The sequence below is a fragment of the Bos taurus genome, chromosome 12 (genome assembly GCF_002263795.3).
Source record: "Bos taurus isolate L1 Dominette 01449 registration number 42190680 breed Hereford chromosome 12, ARS-UCD2.0, whole genome shotgun sequence".
NCBI lineage: Eukaryota > Metazoa > Chordata > Mammalia > Artiodactyla > Bovidae > Bos > Bos taurus.
In genome coordinates this window covers 20,180,975-20,201,855 of record NC_037339.1, presented here as the reverse complement: position 1 = coordinate 20,201,855, position 20,881 = coordinate 20,180,975, and the positions used below count along the sequence as shown (strand labels likewise).

Genomic DNA, 20,881 nt, shown 5'->3' with positions numbered 1-20,881 from the left:
ATTGTGCTGAATGCTTTCATGTCAGAACAGGCTAGGTAATTCTCCTAATGTCTTGCAGCTAAGTGGCAAATCTATAGATCCTTTTGAAGTCAAAATTCATTCTTTTCCTGTCTACTAGGTGCCCTTTTCTTTTTCCTGCCAATCATCACTGGAAGGTCCTTGAAATCAGGGTGGAAGCAGACAGATTTACTTGTAAAGGGATAAATCCAGTGGAAAATTTGGTGGGCCTAAATAGAATTTTTCTAGAAAAAGTAAAATTACACTGATTAAAGTGCTATATGTATCTATGTGTGTAATACTGAAAAGTGACTAATACCTCAAGAGGGAAGGACATGAGAAAAGGCTAATACTTTTTCTATTTCATTAACTAAGTGAATTATTTAAATAAAACTACTGAATTTTCTAAAGCTTGCACATTGTATCAGGAAGCCAAATTTATCCACTGACCGCATGATGGAAGAATAAAGCCACATTATATTAATAGCTGATTTGCAGGCAAAAGAAGGCAAGGTGAGGTGAACAGAGTCTCTGCTTGACCTGAGCTGTGTGACTATTATTTGAGCCTTTGGAGAGTTAATTTTCTTTCATTGTGGGATTATTTAAGCATCAAATGAGTTAATGGATATGAAACTGGATTGTAAAATGAAATAATCAGCGTTAACCGCTATTAAATAAACAAATATTCATTTTTCTGTTTTAATAAACACTTATAGAGCTGTGTGTGCCAGGTACTAGTCCAAGGGCCTGAATCTCCTACAGACCTTCAGAGGCATCTGCTGTTACAGTCTATGCTGTACAAACAAGGAAAATGAAGCCTGCAGATCACTTTATGGAGCATAGTTCTCTATGGCCTTGGTATAGAAGACTGTTACTAAGCTGTACAGTACTGGCAAAGGGGAGAAGTGGTTTCCAGAATGTTACCTTCAGGGTCACTAAGTGGAGGACGGAAGGGTGGGTTTACAGCCCAAAGACAATACCTTAACAACAAGTCAGCTATTAGGCTACGTGGCCTTTTCAAGCCACAAGCCTCTTTCAACTTTCTATTGTCAGAAGTGAAGAACCTTGCTCATTTTCGTAGCCCCAGAAACTACCACAGCACCAAGAACACAGTAAGCGATGAGAAACATCTGCTGTAATGGAAAACGAATGAACCTAGAGAAGAGAATCCTAGAAGAGAAGAGCTATGCTTGTGTTTACTGCTTTGTTTTCCACTCACCTGGGATGCTAATTCCATTTTAATTTTAGTTGCTCTCAATATGAATTTCCTGCTCAAAACCTCATTCATTAGAGTTGTTTCCATTTACCAGGCACTTGTGTTAAGGGTTCAACATACTTTTTATTCTTTACAGACATGCTGCAAATTAAAGTATCCTTATTCCCATGTTACAGATGAGAAGACTGAGGCTTGGAGGTTAAGAAATAAGCTCAAGGTCAGACAGCCGGTAAATAGTAGAACCAGGATTTAAAACTTGGATCCGTTTCAAGAAGCCCCGTTCTCAACCACAAATCTCAGTTTTTCATGCGGGATGTCCACTGTTTTAAAAGACCCTCACTGGGCCTCTCTCAGCCTTCTTTTCTGTCTTACCTGCCCTGTCAGCAAACCTTCTCGGGCCTCAAGGGTCTGTCCAGTAGAATCTGTCAATTTCCTTGCATAACCCAGTTTTCCTTTGTACTAACTTCCTGTCCTTTCTCTTCCCTCCTTCTCTCTTTTAAACACATTTCAGCCATAGAAACATTTAAAAGGGAAGAAATAATTAGACCCTATGGAAAACAACTGAACTGGTTACTTTGTGGCCCTTTAGGCGGGAAATCTCTGCTACCTTTGAGGCAATGGAGGGGCGCATCCTTGATGACTCTGAACCTCCAAACACAGGTTCTGCCTGTGCTGGGGTTCTTCTCACCCCAGAAGGCTTTCACGGTCTCAACTGACGGTTGGCAAACTGGAGCCCATGTGTTGCCTGTTTCTATAGGAATTATTTCATCAGGACACAGCTTGATTCATTCTTTCACTTACCATCTGTGGCTGCTTTCACACACAGCAGAGGTGACTCGTTGCAATCTGTCAATGACCCACAAAGTCCGGTATTTCCTCTATGGCCCTTTACAGAAAGTTTTCTGGCCCCTGGTCCATATAGACCAGTGACTAAATTATCTCCTGCCCACCTCATCAGGGTTTGCGGCTGCTCCATCTCTGTGCCTTGGGGTTGGGAGTTTCTATTCAGTCATCACCACGTACGGAAAATAGGCTGCAAAACCATACTAAATACGAACTCTAGACTTTGAATCCTGAGTGTGGCTTCCTGTGTTAGCCTTAAAATGGTGTTCCCTTCTCCAAGAAATACATATTCCTTGGGCAGGCTGAAAGTGTTGTCTGATCTTTAAAGGACCTGGGGTGATTATTTAAGTCATTTTAGGGTTTCTTTAAACTTTAAAAAGAAAAAAAAACCCAAAAACCAGCCAGGGCCAAAGTCTTCAGTTTCAAAGAGAACAATAAACTTTCCACCAAATGCTTTTACACACACACAAAGGGCAACTCATTTTTAATCTAGCTCTTTAATCTTGCTCTTCTATCTACTGTTGTATTTTTTCCCAGATGATCTAAAAATACAAATATATCTATATACTACTATTTGTGTTCTAAAATTTTAAAAATCCATTGTACTTTAAATTGGAGAAGGCAGTGGCACCCCACTCCAGTACTCTTGCCTGGAAAAATCCCATGGACGGAGGAGCCTGGTAGGCTGTAGTCCTTGGGGTCGCTAAGAGTCGGACACGACTGAGCGACTTCACTTTCACTTTTCACTTTCATGCATTGGAGAAGGAAATGGCAACCCACTCCAGTGTTCTTGCCTGGAGAATCCCAGGGACGGAGGAGCCTGGTAGGCTGCCGTCTATGGGGTCGCACAGAGTCGGACACGACTGAAGCGACTTAGCAGCAGCAACAGCAGGACTTTAAATTCCCTAACTATCTCACAAAAGGATAAGCATTGTTTTTATTTTACCAATGGAGAAAATTGAGATTCTGAGAAAATAAGTATATTTTAAGTATTAATATATACTTATTAGTATACTTCTTTGAACATCAAGGACAAAGTAAATATTCCTTAAATTCACTTAACTAACTGGATGTTCTCATGAAATTGTGTGGAAAGTAAACAACTGTATGTGAGATCCTGATTTCTATAGGAAGCCTAAGAGATGTCCTAGTTCTCAGGCAGCAAATAAATTTCAACCCATGTGTAGTCTCCAGTTAATTGGTAGTGACTGCCTGGTACACTGAGTTGCAAAGGATTCTGTGCGTCATTATCAATGTCTGTTCTGTCTGTGAAGGGAGCAGCCAAAACTCTATTAGTAAAATAACATAACTTTGCACACACAAGGGATTTAAAATTCTGATTTACTCCCAGAAAAATCTCAGAGAAGATTGAGAAAAATAAGTCTATGGTTTGTAAATCTTTGTGCGGACATGGATTTGAAATAACTTCTTTAATTCCTTTATAGGAATATTGCCTTCAGGATTCCAGATGCTGAGAGAAGGGTTTACCATTACATTATTATGGTTTGAGGTTGTTGTATGAACTGCTCTAGAGTCCATCCTTTCCCTATCCGTGCATCATTAAAATGGAACGTACCAAGGGATCAATAAATGGAAGCCTAAATAGTGCAGGAAAAATTGTGTGAGCACCTTTGGGAATAAAGATCTTTGTACATTTTTAAGCTCTTTTAGGAACATTTAAATTGCTAAGTGCATCTTTGTGTTCCAGCCAGGACTAAAAAAGCGGTGCAGAAATCAACAAGAAATCAGTGTGGTCTCAATAACAAGGCAGAATTCACCTCCCTACACTTTCTCTCTCAACTCATGCTCCACATTCGCCACTTGCTGATTTAATAAGGCATTTAGAATCATTTCTTTGGGAAGCTTCACATGCCCTGAAGAAAGAGTCTAGTGTCACCATGTATCTAAGCATTTGGCCAAAAAAGACTAGGTGGGATTGGGTTACACTAATGAGCGGGAATTCCCAGGGACCTGATCATATCTCAGTTTTGATCTTTTTGGAGTTGTGAGATACAGTAGAAAAGAAACAATTCCCAGAAACTCTAATTAGAGACAGGGCTGGTGAGACGTTTTCAGGTTTTCCCCCAAATGCCTCTAAATCTACCTGCTTTGTACAAAATGTAATTTATGTCTGGTTCCTAGTCAGAACAAGCACAGGAACTTCTTGAGGATTGACTTTTTAAAATTCCCTTTTAAAACAACCTCAGAAAGTACCCAACACCCAGGTCTTGGCATCTCTTCTCATTCCGTCTCATTCTGGAATTTGGCTCAAGGTTCTACCTCTCTTTGTATGTTATTTCCCTCCATCTCCATTCCATCACTTGGCGCTAAAGTCCTACCTTTCATTTATTCATAGAGTCACCTAATGAGTCATTCAATTCTATTCACTCAACAAAGATTTGTTGGAACAAGTCAAATATGGTTCCAAACCACACTATCTGAGAATCTAGAACACATTCAAATTTACATAAGACATGGTGTAATTACAGCTGTGTTCTGTATCTTACAGGAGAAAGGCAGGCCACTCAGCCTGAGAGATCAGGGAAGGCTTAGTGGAGACAGCAACCTTTTATCTTAGCCCTGAAGAATGAAGAGAATTGGTCTAGGTGAAGTTGGAAGTGGGAGGAAGCGAGGAAAAAAGGGAAGACCATTCCATGAAGAAGGCACTGCCTAGGTAAGACCACAAGGCCAGGAGGGACATGATGCAGAAGAAGAGCAGGCCAGTGAAGCCAGAGTCTTATAGAGTGTGTTATCTTTGGAGGCAGGCTTACTGGGCCATGCCCAAGATGAGGAGAGAAAAGGAGAAAGGGCCCAGATCATGGAGGATCTTTGTAGGTCATGTTAAGGATTTTGGACTTGAGTTTATGAACTATGGAAGGACGCCAAATGAGTTTAAAGAGGGAGCAAAGTACACCTCAGAACCTACTTCTAAGAAGCTTTCCCATTTTCCTCCAGCAACTGTATTAGAAACATCTAAGTGTGGATCTGTCTCCACTACACTATGATCGCCTTGTAGGCCAGAATTACGACTTTCTCATTCTTGTATAATTTGCAGCGTAACTAGCAAGATAATGTGAAAAGAGTTTGTTGGCGTGGAAGGAGCTTTGGAATCAGGCAGATCTGGCTCTGATCCCTGTCACTGTGCTTTTCCAACTGTGTGACACTAACCATGTACCCGGGACGTACGCGGAGGAGGACCCACAATGGGTACAGGCAGTAAGGGGGTGCTTTGCTGTCGAGAATTTAAAAACAATAATAAACCCAACTGAAAGTCAATCTGCTTCTTATTATCACCATGTGCTGGCAATTCTAAACAATGTCAGTGATAAAATATTCCTCCCTGGAAGAATCTTTTGTAGGCCTAGGTTCTAAACAATTGCTGCGGTTACCATGATCATGAGGCTTTTGACTCCCAACATTTTATTATGAAAAATGTTAGATATATAGAAAAGTTGAAATAATTTTACAGAGAAAATTCACCGTTTAGATTCTAAAATTAATGTGTTACATCACTTCATCTATCTACCTATCAATCCTTCTATTTATCAATCAATTCTTGGATACATTTCAGTGTAAGATGCATTCCTGAGTACATTACCCCCTAAATATTTCAGTATGAGCATCATAAACCAGAGTTATTACATATTTAAAAGAGTTTACCATTTGTTTAAAGCTATTTTTTTTCTAGAGGTAAAATTCACATAGCATAAAATCCATAAATCCTAAAGGCGCTATTTGATGAGTTTTGACAAATGTATACACCCATGTAACCCAAACCGCCAACAAGATACAGAAAATGATTATTATCCCAACCATTCTGTTATGCCTCTTCCCAGGAAACCCTTCCCCATCTCTCCAGAGGAAACCTCTGTTCTGATTTTCTTCACAACGGATTAGTTTTGCCTATTACAGAACTCCATACAAATGGAATCATAAAGAGCTACTCTTGTCTAAGGCTTCTTTCTCTCACCACAACGTTTCAAATTCAACCGCCTTATTGCATTTACCTGTAGTTTTTCTGGTATCTGTTGTTTTTCTGAGCGACCCATTCAGTAACGTTTCTTTGTATGGATATTCCACAGTTTATTCTCCTGTGTATGGACACCGAGGTTGTTTCCTGGGTTATGGCTGTTAGAAGCAAAAGTTGCCATTCATTTTTGTGTAGAAGTTGTTTTAGGGATTCATATTTTCATCTTTCTTGGAAAATGCCCACAAGTAGAATGCTGCTAGTAGTGTAAACATGTTTTGGTTTATTAGAAATGGCAAGACCTTTGTCCAAAGTGGCTGTGCCCTTTGTACCTCTTCACTGTCTCATGTCTCGTCGACAGGCTACAGGAATCCTTGCTGCTCCATATGCTTGCCAACATTTGCTGTTTTCAGAAATGTTGTTGATTTTAGTTTCTAATGAGTTAGCAGAAGTATTGTGGCTCTAATGTGAATTTACCTTATGATTAATGATGCTGAATATGTTTTCATGTGCTTATTGGGTCTTCATATATCTTCTGTGAGGTGCCTAGGCACATCCTTTACCCATTTTAACGGGGTTGTTTGTCTATTTTATTACCATGGGGAAGATAAATATCCTTCCTGTATATTAATACTTTCTCAGACGTACATTAGAAAATATTTTCTACTAGTCTGTGGCAGGCCTATTCATTTTCACTCTTTAAAATAATATATTATTTATATATATTATATTAATATAACTATATTATGGATATATTATAATATAATTAATATAGTAATTAATGTATTGATAATTATATTAATTATATTATATATATTTCATTCTGTATATTATATTTATCTGGCTGTGCCAGGTCTTAGCTGTGGCACGCAGGATCTTTCATCTTTGTTGTGGCATGTGAGGACCTTAGTTCCCTGACCAGGGATAAAACCTGAGCCCCCTGCATCAGAAGGTGGGGTCTTAATCACTTATGCCTCAGGGAACTCCCCTTCCTTCATTTTTGATATTAATAATTTGTGTTCTCTGCCTCTCACTTTCCGCCTCTCTCTCTCGCCCCTCCTCAGCTACTAATCAATTTTGTTGGTATTTTCCAATTTTTGGCTTTGTTAAATTTCACTGTTGTCTGTTTTTTTAATGTTCTGGTTTCTGCTTTTATCTTTATTATTTACTTTCTTCTTTTGGGTTTATTCTGCTCTTATTTTCTCTTTTTGTGAAGTAGAATCTTAGGCGACCATTAGCCTTTTTATCCAACCAATATTAGACCACTCTTCTTTGGTAACATAAATATTTAAAGCTATGAATTTTCCTCTAAAAACTGCTTTAGATGCATTTCACAATTTCAACACATCTTTATATTCATTCAGATGTAGGTATTTCCTAATTTTTCCTATAATTTATTTTCTGATTCATAAGTCAATTTCCAATAATTTGGGGGTTTTCAAGAAATATCATTGTTATTGACCTCTAATTTCTAATTTTAATTCCATAGTAATAAAAAACATATTCTACATGATTTGAAAATGTTTACCTCATTGAGACTTGTTTTATGGCCAAAGAGATGGTCTCTCTTGGTAAACATGTGCCCTTGAAAGAAATGTCTATTCTATTTTAAATAATGTGCTCTATAAATATCAATTAGGTCAAGATGATAATGTTATTCATATCTTTTATGTCTTCACTGAACTATTTTGTCTAACTAGTCTATCAATGTCTGGGAAAAGCATGTTAAACTCTGCAACTATTCTTGTGGGGTTGTCTCATTTTTCCTTTGAATTCTGTCATTATTTGTTCCATGTATTTTGAAGCTCTGTTTTCAGACACAGACATACACATATCTAAACATCCTACAGATCAGCTGGATAGTTTGCATTATGAAACATCCCTCTTTACTTTCGTAACTCTTTTTCTTGAAATCTACTTTACATAGCTACTTCAGCTACTTAGTAACTTTAGCATAGCCATCTAGCTTTCCTAGGCTTACTGTTTGCATGGAATTTATTTTCCTATCTACTTACTTTCAGTCTACCTGTGTCTTTAGATGATGTAAATTTTATCTCTTATAGACAGAGTTGTCATATTCTTTGTATTTATCCTGGTTAGAGTTTATTGAACTTCTTCAATTTGTAAAATTCTCTTTCACAAAGGTTTAGCATTTTTGCACATTGTTTTTTCAGATAACTGTTTTATCCCCTTATTTTCTATCTTTCTGGAGTTCCAATGATATGTCATTGGAACTTTTAATTTGGACCACACGTTCCTGAGACATTGTTGCTTTTGTTTTGCTGTTCATCTTTTTCTTTCTCTTCTTTTATCTTTTCCTTTCTTTAGGTCAGGGGAACCCCAACCTTTGGGCTGAGGAGCAGTACCTCTTGTCAGATCAGCAGTGACATTAGGTTAGAAATAAAGTGTGCAATAAACATAATGCACTTGAATCATCCGGAAACCATCACCCCCCTTCCTTGTCCACGGAAAAATTGTCTTCCATGAAAACTGTCTCTGGTGCCAAAGAGGTTGAGGACTGCTGCTTTAGACTGAATAATTTTGATCTATCTTCAGGTTCACAGATTTGTTTTAAATGTGAAGTTTTTTTTCCCCATAAATAGACCATATTTTGGGTATGTTTTGGTTACCAAAGGAAATGAAGTGACTGGCTTTTATTTATTTTTGACAGAGCCTAGAAAATAGAACTGGAGAAGGCAGTGGCACTCCACTCCAGAACTCTTGCCTGGAAAATCCCATGGACAGAGGAGCCTGGTAGCCTGCAGTCCATGGGGTCGCTAAGAGTCGGACACGACTGAGCGACTCACTTTCACTTTTCACTTTCATGCATTGGAGAAGGAAATGGAAACCCACTCCAGTGTTCTTGCCTGGAGAATCCCAGGGACGGGGGAGCCTAGTCGGCTGCCGTCTATGGGGTTGCACAGAGTCGGACACGACTGAAGCGACTTAGCAGCAGCAGAAAATAGAACTGGCGATTAAATTTGTGGGACCTAGTGTAAAATGAAAATGTGAATAATTTCCTGGCTCAAAAATTATTAAGAATTTCAAGACAGTCACAGAGAGCACTAAACTGAGCATGACCCTCCCGGAGCATAGCGCTCTGTGTAACTGTCCGAGTTACATGTCAGGGAGGCTGGTGTGTAGGGAGGCTTGTATGGTAATGGTAGAGTTCAGAACGTCTAGCCAGATATTTCAGAATCTGATCCTGACACCCACTACTTGCTACCTTGTTGATTTTGAGCAGGGTACGTTTTCTCTCCAAGCTTTAGTGTTTTCATCTGCAGAAGGATTTTTCCTACGTTTGCTGTCAGGCATAAATGATAGCTATGTATTATGCTTAGTACAATGTATGATATTATATATAATAAGGTCAAAAAAGAAGTTATTATTATTGTTTTGTCCTGTGGGCCTTATTGGAAGAATAATGTGGAAGGAAAGTTGCTACATAAGAAAGAGAATGCCTTTATTGTTATCAGCTGAAGACTGGAAGACACAAAATGTGTGCTTGAGTGCAGGGAAACGGGATGGAGTTGAGGTGGGTGTGCACCCCTTAGTGAGTGGGAAGGAGCAGGTGGGGAGATAAATTCCCTGTACCAGTCTCTGGGTGGCACTATTAGCCAGGAGAACTTGGTATATTCTAAGTGCACAGGTGAGGTGGGTGTTTTAAAGGATGGGGCAAAGGAAGGCTGGAGCAGAGAAAACAAAGTGCAAGTACGTGTTCATGCGTAGCAGAACTTCTGAAACTCTCCAGAACACTAAAGAGTACACTGAGCGCCTCCCAACTTCCTAGGTAGAGATATGAGGACGTTTCCTTTATCGAGGTAGAAATATGAGGACATTTGGTTGATGTCTAATAAGCTAAAACTTTGGTTCACAATCTGGCTATAAATTAGAGTCAGCTGTGGTACTTTAAAGACTTTTGATGCTCTGACTCCATCCAGGAGATTCTGCTTTATTCGTTCTAGGGTGAGGCCTGGGCATCATCAGTGTCTTTTAAAAGCTTCTCAGATGATGCAAATGTGCAGACATGGTTGAACCACTAATCTAAAACAAGGCATGCTGTTAAGACCTTGCCTTTGTATTTCTCCATGGGGAAAGGAGAGGATGGCCATTTTCTGTGTGTGTGTGTGCGTGTGTGTGTGTGTGTACGTGTGTGTGTGTGTGATGGGTAACCAGGTGATTAAACAGCAGTGACGCACACACAAGTGGAAACCATTCTACATGACTTGTGGGTGATGCTTTCCACACTCAAGCGAGTGACACTTTCATCTGCTCCACAGCTGTATCTGCACTGGAAGTTTCATCTGCCACCCTCTGAGGCCTTTACATAAGTTACTGTGCATAACTTGGTTAAACAATGTCTGGCAAGTGCTAAGAGCTCAGAAAGTGTTAGCTATGGCTGTCACTGAAACTATTTTGTTAGGTCAACTAATCAAATTAAGTTGAAATTAATGAAAAGGAGTCAGAGACATTTAACAGAGTGTAATCATCTTTACTTTAGGTGGTTCAACCTCATTTTTCAAGTTTTGTATGTCATTGTAAACACCTTTTTTTTTTTTAAAGGCAGTACAATAAGGGGTCACATCATAGAGATCACTAAACCCATGAAAGATGAATTACGAAAAGGAAAGTCCATCCTACTGTTGTAGAAACGGGTACCTGAGGTATGGAATAACATTTCCGGTGATGGTATCACATCTGGGTTTAAAAATGACTGTGCTGTCAAACTTGGGGGGGCAGAGAGACAGCATGTTTGGGAAAATTGTTGAAAAACTAAAAGAGATTTCTAGTGACAGCACACTCACTGACAGCCAAGATACACATGACACATTTGAATCAAACTGCTTCATGAAGTGTCAGCTGCTGCTGCTAAGTTGCTTTAGTTGTGTCCAACTCTTTGCGATTCCATGGACTGTAGCCCATCAGGCTCCTCTGTCCATGGGATTCTCTTGGCAAGAATACTGGAGTGGGTTGCCATGTACTCCTCCAGGGGACCTTCCTGACCCAGGTGTTAGGGGAAGCACACTGATTGAAATCTTCCACCCTGGCCAGGCACCATAGTAACTATTTGCATAAGTTGTTTTACGACAGGAGGTCCTGGTAAGGAACATGGAACTAATAAGCCTCCAACAACCAGAGGAGTTCGGGAAAGGTCAAAAGGAGACACCACCTGTCCGACCACCTCCCAGAATCCTTCTCTCTGGCATCCATCTTGGCTGAACAAGGCGTGCACCACCAGGAAGGACTCTGAGTCAGAATGATTGGCTAAAGACAACCCGGAAACTAATCCCATCACTATAAAACCCGAGACTGCAAGCCATGTGACAGAGGCGTTCTCCTGGGTTCCCTTACCCTACTGCTCTCCACCCGGGTGCCCTTTCCCAATAAAATCTCTTGCTTTGTCAGCACATGTGTCTCCTCGGACAATTCATTTCCGAGTGTTAGACAAGAGCCCAGTTTCGGGCCCTGGAAGGGGTCTCCCTTCCTGCAACACAGGGATTGAACTCAAGTCTCCTCTGGCTCCTGCATCGAAGGCAAATTCTTTACCACTGAGCCACCAGGGAAGCCATGAAATGCCAGAGTAGAGCAGTATTTCCAGATCAGAGTGAATATTATTTTCTCTTTAGTTTTATGCCATTCATATACATATATGGAAATTAATAAATTAAATATTGTAAGTAGATTTTTAAGTATTTCACTTAGATGCCTAAAAGTTTATATGTTCAAGTTGGCAGACATTTTTCCCCTTAATTTTGGAAAATGGACATTGGCTTTGTAATTGGAAATAAGTTGTGTTTAGATATGCAGACAATTAGGGAAAGGGCAGCCTGCAATGCTGGAGCCCCTGCTTCGATCCCTAGATCAGGAAGATCTGAGAAGGAAATGACAACCTGCTGTGGTATTCTTGCCTGGGAAATCTCACGGATAGAGGAGCCTGGTGGGCTACAGTCCACAGGGTCGCAAAGAGTTGGACATGACTTAGTGACTAAACCAGAAACATTATGTGAGGAAAGCCCAAGTAGGTAGATGAGGCAAGCACAAATAACTTCCTCTTCTTCTATTTATGATTCTCAGCAATTATCACTGCACTATTTTAGGATAAGAAAGTGCTCATAAGCCGCTGAATTGTGAACTTGCCCAGGCTTGTTCTTGGGCTAGTGAGGTTTTTAGAGGAAAGTGGAGGTATTGCAGTTGCCACAGCAACCCCAACAATACAGGCTCTGATATGTCCAACACCTCCCCAGGGCGGGGGAGGAAAATGCTATCACGGTAGAGGGAGATTTTGCACTTTTACTATTTTTAAGTACAATATTATTGTTTTATTTAATTTGTAAATTGACCCATCTCCAATTCCAGCTATCTACTACTGCCTCAGACACACACAGCCCTCTTCATTGCTTCATCCCGTCAATCTAATTTTCCCCAAAGACGATTAAAAGAATTTTGGTTGAGGACACAGCTATTACATGAACCAGATGCCCTTTCTGCATCCTGGTTTGTGGCCATAACCGTGTAAAATGCTTCTCCAGCCTGCTTGCAACAGAAACACAGAACTTCCAAATGCCTCCTTCACTTTCAGAGAGTATCTTAACTTTTATGTGCAACTAAATACTTGCCAGGATGCAGACCCCTCAGCAAAATCTGGCGGAGGCATGGTCCTTCCAGTCTGCTGCTGCTGCTGCTAAGTCACTTCAGTCGTGTCCAACTCTTTGCGACCCCATAGACGGCAGCCCACCAGGCTCCCCCGTCCCTGGGATTCTCCAGGCAAGAACATGGAGTGGGTTGCCATTTCCTTCTCCAGTGCATGAAAGTGAAAAGTGAAAGTGAAGTCGCTCAGTCCTGTCCGACTCTTAGCAACCCCATGGACTGCAGCCTACCAGGCTCCTCCCTCCATGGAATTTTCCAGGCAAGAGTACTGGAGTGGGGTGCCATTGCCTTCTCTGCCTTCCAGTCTACTTATCCTATATTTTCCTGTTACCCGTTCAGACAAACTCCTAAAGCTCAAGGAGAAATTCTGAAGCGTATTCAAACATGTTTAACCAAATCAAGCCCTCTCAGCTTTCCAAATTACAGATGAAAGGACTGTCCTCCTCTTCTCATTTTAAATACTCTCCCTCCTACAGCTCCTCCCCCAATTCTTCTGTTAGGGGAAGCACACTGACTGAAACCGCCCGCCCTGGCCAGGCACCATAATAACCATTTGCATGAGTTGTTTTAGGACGGATGTCCTAATGTCCTAATGAACGTGGAGCTAATAAGCCACCACCAACCAGAAGAGTTTGGGAAAGGTCAAAAGGAGACACCACCTGTCCGACCACCTCCCAGAATCCTTCTCTCTGGCATCCATCTTGGCTGAACAAGGCGTGCACCACCAAGAAGGACTCTTGGTCAGAATGATTGGCTAAAGACAACCTGAAAACTAATCCCATTACCTTAAAACCCAAGACTGCAAGCTATGTGGCAAAGCAGTTCTCCTGGGTTCCCTTACCCTACTGCTCTCCACCCAGGAACTCCTTTCCCAATAAAATCTCTTGTTTTGTTAGCACACGTGTCTCCTCGGACAATTCATTTCTGAGTGTTAGACAAGGGCCCACTGTCGGGCCCTAAAAGGGGCCCCTTCCTGCAACACTTCTGTTAGTAGTAAGGAGAGGAAGGAGTGCAGAAGGGGTACCTTTCAGTCTTGATAGAACGTGGAGATGAACAGATGTCATGATTTTTACATTTTAGCCATAGCACTTATAAGAAGTACCTGACATTTGTGAAAAAAATTAAATAACAGATGTTTATGGATTCGTGAATGTACTAAACAATGACAAAGTTATTAGCAAATGAATCTGAGAAAACAAACACTTTTCCATTTTGTAATCTCTGGGGCAGGCAAAGGAAGAAGTGGGAAGGTCGATACAGTTGATTCTGGGTATGCGCTTATGTTACCCTTTCCCAAAGAGAATTCCATGGAGATTTAGTACTGTTTAGCCTCCTTAAAAAAAAAAAAAAACAAAACACAAAACTTAGGGATTTTCTTAGAAAATACTTTTGGAGAATGTTGCAGGCTTTATGTCCTTCTTGGACAGCTACTACGCACATCAACTTATAAAAGCCTCTGAAAAGTTCTGTGGTAAGAAAACCTATTCAACTTTGTTTAACCCCGTGTTTACATTCTAGATTCTAGAACTCATTTGAGCATAGAAACCTCTTTTGCACACAACTCCTGTTAACATCCCACAGGACCAATATTTCCTAGAATATACCTAGGGAACTGCAATTTTAGTCTATTACATTTCTCATTTCTCTTTAAAATAACTAGTTTCTTATCTGTAATTGGAAAAAGATGCATTTTCCTGTTTTTTTTTTTTTTCCTCCCAAAGCCCAGGCTAATGTGATTCCTTTCCAGTTCAAGGACTGGCTTCTTCCCATCTCCTGAGAAGGATGCCTTTTTGTGGCCAGATCTACTTAAAGGTTGATGATATGGCCCTGCCATGGGCTTGCCAGGTGGCACTAGTGGTAAAGAACCCACCTGCCAACGCAGGAGATGTAGAAGATGCAGGTTTGATCCCTGCATCGGGAAGATCCCCTGAAGGAGGGCCTGGCAACCCACTCCAGTATTCTTACTGGGAGAATCCCACAGAGGAGCCTTGTGGTCTGCAGTCCACGGGGTCACAAAGAGTTGGACATGACTGAGAGACTTAGCATGATGCATGGCCCGGCCAGGTACCAACAGGTGCAGCCTCAGGTACACTTTGAAGACCCACTCTTAAAGCAGGTCCCAGGCCATATATGCATGCATCTCACTTGGGAGCTTGTTAGAAATGCAGAACCTCAGGCTCCACAACAGACCTACAGAAAGAGAATCTTCATTTTAACAAGATTCCCAAGTGATTACTAGCACCTTAAAGTTTAAAGAGCTTGGTGCAAAGCACACGGCAGTGAGCAAAGCTCAGAGGGCTTGAAGCTGGGAGAAGAGCCCTGGTCCTGGAAGAAAGTGGACCAGAGCCAGCTTTGACACTGAGTTAATTAACTGGACCCTAAGGTAGAGGATCACTCTACACATTTTCAGGGTGGGGTTGCTGTAGGGGTGAAACTGGAAAGTCAAGGGAGTCACTTCAAATGTTTTCAGATAAGTGAAAGGAGAATTGGCTGAGGGAATTGAGGCCAGCAGACGCAGGAGTCCTGGGGGGTGCTGGGAGCCCAAGCCTCACAAGGGAGTCTGGCAAGAACATGGAAACAGTTCTTCATGGTGTGGAACCCCAGAACAGTTGGGCATTAGTGTCTCTAATGCCCACTTCTAAAAGTGCTCTAATGGGCACTTCTCCCAGGTGAACAACTCAGTGGAAAAGAAAATACTGACTCCATGCAGATGCGAATTCAGGCCTCATCCCAGACTACCTCCAAATTGACTCAGTATCTAGGTGAAGCTTTCGTTGGGGCTCTCCAGGCGGTGCTAGCGGTAAAGAATCTGCCTGCCAGTGCAGGTAGACGTAAGAGATGTGGATCCCTGGGTCAGGAAGATCCCCCGGAGGAGGGCTCAGCGACCCACTCCAGTATTCTTGCCTGGAGAATCCCATGGACAGGGGAGCCTGGCGGGCTGCCGTCCACAGGGTTGCAAAGAGTCCAACACAACTGAAGCAGCTGAGCACAACACGGAGAGTTAGGAAACAAGTTCAAGGTCACAGCCCTCTCTAGGAACTGCTGCCTAGACTCACAGGTACTCAGCCCACCCCGTGGCTCACCACCCCTGCCTGGAGAAATAAAAGGCCCAGTCAGAAGACTTGGAACGATGACATCCACACACGAAAGGGCCTCACATGTGATCCATGAATCTAACCACAGATGGGAAAACCTGAAGCTTTAAGAAAGCCTCTTGACCTATTTTTTCAAACATTTTGGATTTGGGCAAAAACTTTTGTGATTCAAAAATGCAATTTTTACCCTTAATTTAAACCCTTGTGTATTTTCAAGGGAAATTTAAGTAAAAAAACATGTCTTTCTAATGGAAGCCTCTGCTGTATACAAAGAGGGAGGAGGAGGCTGGCTGATTCCCAGATAGATTCGGGAAAAGCTGTTGGAGAGGTGATTGTCTTTGGATGAGAAGGTGGGTGGGGGTGTGAGGAGAGTAGGAAAAGGGATGGGAACCTTGCCCAGGGGAATGGTAAAAGGAGGCAAATAAGCGAGTGCTGAGCTGGGGAAGGTGAGCTGGGCTGGGACCTCACAAGTTTAAAATACCTATAGCTGATTCATGGTGATGTATGGCAGAAGCCAACACAATATTGTAAAGCAATTATCCTTCAACTGAAAGTAAATACATTTTTTTAGAAAAACACCTCAGAGGCCAGCACGGCCACGTCACCTAATCACAGGTCACAGGACAGGAGTGAGGCGCGTGCTGGCCATCAGGCTGCTTGCTGACTGTTTTTCGGTTCCCTCTCCTACAAGACAATGGGATCACACAGTGTTGATCTTTCTGTCTTCTGTTTGTTGTTTTTACTTGCTGTTAATTCTTCCTCCCTTCATATTTGTCTTAAACCCACTGTGATGAGGCTTCTTTCCCCACCACTGCACTAAACCTGCTCTTTCAAAGACTTCTACTTAGTCCAAGCCAGTGCTCAAGTCCGGGCCCTCATCTTACCTGAGCAATCAGCAGCTTTTGGCATAATTGCTCATTCCCTCTGTCTCAAAACTCATTTTTTTTTTTTGCCTTGGAAATACCATTCTCTCTTGGTTTTCCTTCTCTGGCTAGATCTACCTTCACTCTTGACTCTCTTGATTGGTCCTTTCCAGTCTTCTCAGTTACGTGCTCCTTATATTCCTAACTTGTAGGAAGCCTCAGTGCTCCAGTGCCCACTAGTTCAGACCTTGAATTTCCCCTCACTCTCGAAGAAGATTACCCAGTGCCATGGCTCAAAATAAACACCATGTGCTGATGAGCACGTTGATTTGTCTCGTCCCGACCCATCTTCTGAACCCCAGACTGCCTGCACAGCATCTCTTCTCAGATGCCTGAAGGCATCTCAAACTCAGGAAGACCCAGCTCTCGATTCTGCATCCCACAAGCACAACCACAGCTATCATAATACAGACGCTAGGCACTCCTCCCATAGTCCTCCTATTTGAATATGTGGCAACTCCATCCTTCCAGTTGTTCAGGTCCCAAATAAATTATGATTATCCTCAGCTCTAGTCTTTCTCCCACATCACATCCAGTTCATCTTCAAGCCCTACAGGCCCAACCTTTAAAATGTGTCTAGAATCTGACTTCTTACCTCCTTCACCCCCTCCATCCCTTTATTTACTATGATCTTTTGCTGGATTATGTCAATAGTCTCCAAACCAATAGTCTTCTTGTCCTTTCTCCCACCACAAAATGCTGTCTCATGCAGGAGTCAGAGATCCTTGTTAAACACAAATCAAAGTCTATCATTTTCCTCCTTGAAACTCTGAATGTTTCTGGTATCGTCATAAAAGTCAAATTCTTTATTATGGCCTCCAAAGCTGCACATGACCTGGCCCTTGGCTGCTTCTCTGACTTTATTTCCTCCCACTCTTTCCCACATATTGTGACTTCAGTGACCCGGGCCTCTTTACTGTTCTTGGATAATCCAAACACTCACCCTGCTCAGAGTCTTTGCACCTGCTATTCCTTCTGTCTGAACTGTTCTTCCCTTAGAAAATGGATTGGTAAGCTCCCCACCTCCTTGGGTCTCTTCTTCTTCTTGGAAAAGGCCTCTCACAATCACAGCACAGAAAATAGGAACCCTTGTTTCTTTCTTTAACCAGCCTTGTTAACCAACTGACAGGATCTGTTAGTTTTCTGTCTCCTCCCTCTCAGCTATAAGTACTTCCTTTTTTTCTCTCTCTCTCTTTAATTACAGCGTCGTCTTGAATAAGCTCACTCTACTGTGCCTTGTCTTACTCTCATTTTGGGTCTCCTTTGCTGTGCTGGGTCAGTCCCATCCGGCTCATGCTACTGGGTGGCAGGGCTTAGGGCATATTCTGCATTGTCACGCAGTAAAGGGCGAGTGACGTGCTCTTTGCTGGAAGCATGGTAATGCACAGAAATGAAGAATGAAAGAGAAAGAAAGGCTTAGGTCCTGCTGGCTTTCCCCCTTCACCCACTGATCTCCCTGGGTTACAGATCTGTCTTCTTGCAGTAGGACAATTTTATTTGTTACTTTATCTGGAAGACTCAGAAGAGTGTCAAGAGTATAGTTGAGGTTCCTGGTGTATGTTTGGTGAATGAACAAATGCTGAAGAGTGAGTGTATTTTAAGCCTTTTCCATCTGATATTAATCTCTTTCAAAATTTGTGTTTCTTTTCTAGTGGTTTTGGAAACAGTGACCGTACTATTGGATACTGCATTCTTCTTGTAAATTATGGTGCCTCCCACACTAGTTGGTACTTCCCATCCCTGAACTTCCTAGTGTTGCTTTGCAGGGATTGGCTCACATCTCGTTTCCTTTGCAGATACTTGGTGCTCAGATTGGTCAGCTCTGCTGATTTGTCCATCAGCTCTCCATCTTTCAAAAATTTGCTGCTATTCCTTGTCTGCTCTTGTCTCTTCTTTCATTCTCTTTGTGATTTTATATTGCTTTTATTCCTTTCATTTCATTTTAGTGACATCTTGGCAATAACATAAATAACATGTATACAGTAAATAAATAACATAATTTTATCTGTCCATATGAGTTACAAATATTATTATTTTCCCAGTGTATAACTTGCATTTTGCTTTCTCCTATGGTGGTCTTTAATGGTCTGTATAGTCAAAGCTATGTTTTTTTTTTCCTATAGTCATGTATTGATGTGGGAGTTGGACCATGAAGAAGGCTGAACGCTGAAGAATTGATGCTTTCAAACTGTGGTGCTGGAGAAGACTCTTGAGAGTCCCTTGGACAGCAAGGAGATCAAACCCATCAATCCTAAAGGAAATAAACCCTGAATATTCACTGGAAGGACTGATACTGAAGCTAAAGCGTCAATACTTTGGCCACCTGATGTGAAGAACTGACTCATTGAAAAAGCCCCTGATGCTGGGAAAGATAGAAGGCCAGAGGAGAAGGGGACGACAGACGATGAGATGGTTGGATGGCATTACTGGCTCAATGGACATGAGTTTGAGCAAGCTCTGGGAGATAGTGAATGACAGGGAAGGCTGCCATGAAGCAGTTCATGATGTTGCAAAGAGCTGAACATGATTTAGTGACTGAACAACATGGTGGTCTTTAATACACAAAAGTGCAAAATTTATATACAGCCAATCTATGAAGTTTTTCTTTCAAAGTTCCTGCCTTTATGTATTATGTTACTTAGAAAAGGCTTCCCTATCCTGATTCATACAGTAATTTGCTCTTTCCTCCCCCCGCCCCCAACTACCCCCCACCTTTTTAGGGAGTTACTTTTCATAATTTTAAAAAACTCCTCCTGTCAAATCAAGGTGTCTCTAGATAGGACTGCAACCAGCTCGTCTCCTTCTTTGTTAACAAATGAGTGTGGAAATAGCTCTATATGATTAAAGGTGAATTCGTTTAGGGCAGATATGGAAACAGAATTTATTTTAAACATCAAAACTTTCTAATGATCCAGGATGACCTGGTGCCGGACCCATAACGATAACGGCGTGTACCTCCGCACAGCTCTCCCGCCGCACTGCAGTGGCGCCCTCACACTCACCATCACAGTCGGTTCCCACAGTCCCGAGACGTCAGGCGCCAGAAGACAAAGCACCGGACCTGACTCACTCCAAGGATCTTTCCAGGCTAATTTTTTCCTGATTTCATCAAGTTTGCCAAAGTCCCAATTTTAATGACCTTACCAAGTCTGGCTGACTTACAAAGAAGGAAAGGAAGAAAGGAAAACAGAAAAATACACAGAAAGATGTTTGAGGCTAAACGCTCTGAATTGTGCCTACTGCACGAAGTGAGAATGAGAAGAATTTAATTTTCTGGTCTGCTTGTTCTAGCATGCTTCTCTAGGTTTGTCATCAACTCTGAGGGGACACAGAGAATATAAAAGATATTCTAATTCAAGTGACTGTGTTCAGTTCATTCCATTCTCCTTATAAAACTGTCTGCTGTAAAGTCCTTTCTAATGTGGAAGAGTTTTAACTTGCTAAATAAACCACATATTAATTCCCATTAACGCTGAACCATGGTAGCATGTTCGCCCGATCCTTGTAACACATGGAAACCCACAAGCATGACTCAAAACTGAGAGGACTTCACCTAGATTCGCACACTTAACAGATCTTAAACGTTGCTTTCTGTTCAAGCTAGGACCCAAATAATCACCCACACATATCAGCTGCTACGTTATTCTCTAAACTTGCCCACACAGAACTCTCTTTTATCTAGTTAATGTACCTTTAAAGTTACCCCATTAAGAAAGAGTATCTGAATTTTTGTTGATTGAACCCTTACTGAAAATCCCTATAGTTCAAAGCTGGAGAAGACTTTCCACTTCTGCCAACTGAAAATTTATTCAAGAGGTCAAGACTTTGGCTACATGCAGGTAAATTTCCACTATCAGAAATGTCATCTGTTGTAATAAATCCCTTAAATCACCAAAAATAAAACATAAAGCTGGCTAGTGTCCCGACAGTCTGGTTTATCACATAGGGACTTTCCAAGAGAAATGATTCATTCTAATAGATAACATTATAACTTGGTCCCCTACAGTAAGAAAGATGAGGGTCTTCCACACTGGAAGTGATATTTCAGAAGCTTTTCCACTAATTTATTATTATAAGAGTCAAAGTAAAAGTCACCAGCTGGTTGCTGATGTCTATTATTTCCGCAGTTTGTTGGCAAGGGGACGGGTCTGAGCATTCCCAAGTATATATGCTCATTCCTATTTCCTTTCAC

At 41.5% G+C, this 20,881-nt stretch overlaps 2 long non-coding RNA genes across 2 annotated transcripts in view; one reads left to right on the top strand and one right to left on the bottom strand.

Annotated features, from left to right (window-relative positions):
* The window catches only part of LOC132346742 (uncharacterized), a 68,510-nt gene extending 47,956 nt beyond the window's left edge, over nucleotides 1-20,554 (top strand). Inside the window, exon 3 of the long non-coding RNA XR_009496673.1 lies at nucleotides 18,813-20,554. This is a non-coding gene — a long non-coding RNA (uncharacterized lncRNA). The remainder of the gene's footprint in view (nucleotides 1-18,812) is intronic.
* The window catches only part of LOC112449044 (uncharacterized), a 132,757-nt gene that overhangs the window by 17,063 nt on the left and 94,813 nt on the right, over nucleotides 1-20,881 (bottom strand). The gene's annotated exons all lie outside the window — the stretch shown is intronic.